This window comes from Psammomys obesus, unplaced genomic scaffold (genome assembly GCF_907164565.1).
Source record: "Psammomys obesus unplaced genomic scaffold, mPsaObe1.curated_primary_1811, whole genome shotgun sequence".
NCBI lineage: Eukaryota > Metazoa > Chordata > Mammalia > Rodentia > Muridae > Psammomys > Psammomys obesus.
Window position 1 is genome coordinate 2,034,689 of NW_026596143.1, and position 4,833 is coordinate 2,039,521.

The 4,833-nt window shown below is 43.7% G+C and overlaps 1 pseudogene; it reads right to left on the reverse strand.

Annotated features, from left to right (window-relative positions):
- Window positions 1–4,223: 4,223 nt before the first annotated feature.
- Window positions 4,224–4,331, reverse strand: LOC129666427 (U2 spliceosomal RNA; annotated as a pseudogene).
- Between the last annotated feature and the right edge of the window lie 502 nt (window positions 4,332–4,833).

Consider the following 4,833-nt stretch of genomic DNA (forward strand, 5'->3'; position numbering starts at 1 on the left):
GTGTGTGTGTGTGTGTGTGTGTGTGTGTGTGTGTGTGTGTGTGTGTGTGATGGTTTTATTTCCAAAGAGAATAGGAATTAGTTGAATGCAGAGGTTCCAAAAGGGAGATATTAAGGTCTTGGGTGTATTCCAAGAGATGGAACTGAAAATAAAAGGGGACAAAAAATAGAAAGAGAAAGCAAGTCTCATCCATATTTCAAGCTCATTTATAATTCACCTCTATTGCTCACCCACTAGAGTTATGAACAATGAGATCTAGTTAGCATTAGCCAAAAGTCATGCATTTATTTCAGCTTACTTAAAACTGTGAACTTAATCATTTTAAATGCTGTGTTTCCCCAACTAATAAAAGGAAAAGAGAATACAGAAACAGCACCAGGTCTAATAACATGTACAGACGAGTTGTGGGCCTAGCGATTCAACAGAGTGGCACCTGTCACTCCTAGAAATACAAGGAAACCACATTGTGCCCCCTCACCCTTTCTGTGGTCCACAGAAGCCAACGCCACACCCTCCTGCAGGGCAACCGAGGGCGGGAGAGTCATGAATCAGTCCTTCTTTGCTTGAAAGCTATCGTCTCCAGTGAAACTCCGTGCGTCAGTTTCCCGTTGCCGTGATGAATAGCAGAAGGCTAAGTAACGCACAAAGAAAAGTCTAGTTAACTCATAGTTTGGGGAGGGGATGCTGAAAACCCAAAAGCATGGTGCAGTTTGAATGTGTACCTCATGGTGGGTGGCATCAGGGCGGAAGTGAAAGGAAGAGAGTGAGAGTGCTCACCATGGAGACAGAAGCCACACCTCCATCCCACTGCCAGGCTCAGGCTCTTGTTAGTCATCTGTAACAGGAGGTCAGGGGCTGCCGGAAAACAGTACCACGGCCCCTCCGAGGGCAGCACCCCTCAAAACTTAAAGCGTTTGCACAAGCCTTAAGCACCCCCCCCCAGCCCCAGAGGCCCCACCCCCTGTTAATATTTTTCATGCAGAGGGAGGGCTAAGAGCATGACAGTTTGGGGGACACGCTTAAACCATGTTCAAACCACGGCAAAATCCCATATTTTTGGCTTTTGTTTTTATGTGACAGATTTTTCTTTTAATTTTAAAACTTTTTTTCCTACTTGTTCATGTTTTCCCATAGGAATATGTGGTTGAGCATGTCACCACTCCTTCGCTCCATTGTCCCCTTCAACATTGTCCCCTCCTCTCAGCAACCTTTGTCCTCTAGATGATTTTATTTCTATCCCCCCCTTCTCTCTCTCTCACACACACACACACAGGATTTTACAGACTAGCTAAAATCTAGGAACTACAGATAAGAGAAAACATGTCTCTTTCTGAACCTGGCTTAAAAGATGGAGAAGCCATGCATGGTGACACATGTTTAGTCCCAGCACCAGGGATGTGTAGGCAGAAGGGTCATAAGTTCAAGGCCAGCCTGAGCTATGTAGCAAGTCCATAACTCAAAGGAGAAAAAAAAAAAAAAACTGTAGAAAAGTAACAGTGACCCAAACTCAACTGTAGTTTCTTTCTTTCTTTCTTTTTTTCTTTCTTTCTTTCTTTCTTTCTTTCTTTCTTTCTTTCTTTCTTTCTTTCTTTTTAGGCAAATTGCACACAAAGATACTGCTTAGGAAAGAGTTGTGTTCCCTTCACATTCCTGAGGTAGAATCTTCGTAGCTTTTATAAACTCTAGTCTACTCTGGTTGCTGTTTTTGGCCTTCTTTCCTTGGGAGCAAGAAAAGACTTTTGGAAGTCCCTCAGTCCACGCTGTTTTCTCTGCTTACCAATGTCTAATTCAAGAGACCAGTTTTAGCCACGCTGGACAGGTTCTTGAAGGAGGAGTCAGGTCTCCCGTCTTCTGTAATGACCAGGTTTTAATGAGTCCCAAACTGGCCCCTGTTAAACTGCTGTGTGCCTAGCCAGGATCTAGTTTCCCACTGACAGTGATGGCAGTGTGGGTTGCTCATGAAGTCATAGGTTTGTTTGCCTGCTGGTTTGGAGTGGGCTTAGGGCTGAATAAAAGACCTGTTAGAAACTGAGCAATGGACCAAAATTCAACTCACATCTTATGATTAATGTGTTCAGTGACTTTTTCCCTCTCCCAAAGCTCACATCTGATAAATGCAATCTAAAACAAATAAGACAAAACTAACAAGCAAGCAAACAAACAAACAAAAATGGCTGGGCCTGATTCATTATTAAAACCATGCCACCCCTTCCACATTTAAAGCTTCTCTTCTCAGCTTTCCTTCCTGTGAAGCTGGTCTTCAGTGATGACTGAATTTATTTTACCCTCATATAGCCTTTCCAGTGCTCTATAAGTTTCATAGTGTTGGTAAATTTTGTACCTGTGTATTGACAAAGAGTCTTCCTGATCAATGTCTCACCATGCCCTTTGAGACTTATTCTTATCTAGGCCTCAACCGTGGCTTCTGAAGATTTGAATGCACACCAGCCTAGTTTCTAACAGTTTAAAACCTTACCCCAGGGATGACACTAGACCTCTTGCCTTAGAAGTCCCAAGGCTGATAACAAACGTTTTATTCATCTTATAGAACAATAAAAACCAGGCCCATTTCCTAGACTCTTCTATAGAAGAGTGAGAACCTATCTTCATTCATCTCCAGAGGCTTGACATGGCTAACTCCCGCTATAGCTTTTACTAGGACCATGTGCTATAGTTTGGGTCTAGACAGGCCTTCAAGGCCCCTGGATTAAGGGCTTGTTTCCCAGATGGATACCATTGGAAAGTACGAGCTCTTAGGTCATCAGGTCTGTGAGTCGTTAGACCCTGAAAGAGTCTGTGAGATAACTGCCCTCTTCTTCCTTCTCTTTTCTGCTTCCAGGCCATGAGAGGGGTGGCATTGTTCCCACTGCTCTTCCACCGTGACACTGTGCTTTGGTATAGGTTCAAACAAGAGGGCCAGTTCATCGCAGACCAAAACACTTGGCCGTCTCTGTGCAAATCAAGGTGAATTGGGCTCAACCTGGACTGGCGGTTTATCACTGACTACAGTCTTCAGAGAACGTCACTCATGTGAAGCCTCACTTCTCTAGAGAACACGCACAGTAGTGACTACATGTACATTTCAGTGCTTCCCATGATGCTCTGCATAGCGTGGTACATATGGCTTCTCAGGAAGGAATGGAACAGTGACAGGATAGGGGCATGAAATTTACACAAATGACCATTACCTTCCTCTTTACTGAAGCTGAAGTCATGGCACTGAGAGATTCATTCACTCAAACTCAGGCTCATATTGTCTTAGTTACTGTTCTATTGCTGTGAGGAGATACCATGACCAAAACAATTCTTATAAAAGAAAGAATTTAATCACAGGTTTAGAGGGTTAGTCCATGATAATCATGGCAGGGAGCAAACAGGTATATTGCTAGAGTAGTAGATGAGAGTTTTACATCCTGATCTTCAGAAAGAAGGAGGAAGAGGAGGAGGAAGAAGAAGAGAAGAGAAGAGAAGAGAAGAGAAGAGAAGAGAAGAGAAGAGAAGAGAAGAGAAGAGAAGAGAAGAGAAGGGAGAAGTGAAAGAGAAAGAGGAGGAAGAGGAGGAGGAGGAGGAGGAGGGGAGGAAAGGGCATCTGGGCCTGATATGAGCTTTTGAAACCACAAAGACCAGCCCCAGTGACTTACCTTCTCCAACTAAAACACTTCCACTGACTGATAATCTGATAACCAAGCATTCAAATGTAGGAGTTTATGGGGGCCATCCTCATTCCAATCATCACACACAGTATCAACTCTAGCTAGACAGGCTCTTTTCCATTTTTACTTGGATTAATTTAGTTTGTTTTATGTAAATGGGTGCTGTATGTCTGTGTACCAAGTGTACACACGTATGCTAATGAGGCCAGAAGAAGGCACGGGATATACTGGAACTGGAGTTACAGATGGTTGTGAGCTGCAGTGTGGGTGCTGGGAATTGAACCTGGGTCTTCTGGAAGAGAAGCTAGTGCTCTTAACTGCTGAGCCATCTCTCTAGAAAGGTCTTTTAAATCCACACCTCAGCAGAATAACTGTCCTTCTTCATGACAGTTGGCAAGTATATCACTCCTTATTCCCTTGATTGTGCACTCTTGCGCATCTCTCCACACTAGCGTGCCACACATAAGCAAACACATACAGGCACACACAAACACATGTTACACACATGAGCAGGCACTTTGCAATTCCCTTTCTGATCCCTTTCCATCTTCTTTGCCTTCTCTTCTCTGGAAACATTCAATTTTATAAAAAGTTAAACACCATGCTTAGGTTCAAGCCCACATATTTACAGGATGATTCATACTACACTTGATCTTAGCCAAAAGGCCGAGAAGCGATTGATGATTCATTTATTATTTTTATTCATTTGTGTATGTCTGTGTATGTACAGGTGCACATGTGTGTGGAAACCAGCAGTCCACCGTTCAGATTTGTTCTTCTTCAGTCACCACCAGCCTTGCTTTTTAAGATAAAATCTTGCATTGGCCTGGTGCTTTGTCATCTTGGCTAGGCATGCTGGCCAGCAAGTCACAAGAATGCTCCCATCTCTGACTTCCTTGCTGTGGGATTACAAGCACTTGCCATCACCACCCACATTTTTTTCCCCAAGACGGGGTTTCTCTGTGTAGCCTTGACTGACCTGGACTTACTTTGTAGACCGGGCTGGCCTCGAACTCACAGCTATCCGCCTGCCTCTACCTCTCTGAGTTCTGGGATTGCAAGTGTTCGTCACTGGGCCTGGCCTAACACTGCATTTTTAAATGTGGATTCCGGGGGTTGAACTTAGGTCACATTTTACTACCCCTGAGAATGAATTACTACAGTGAAAGAAAATTATGGT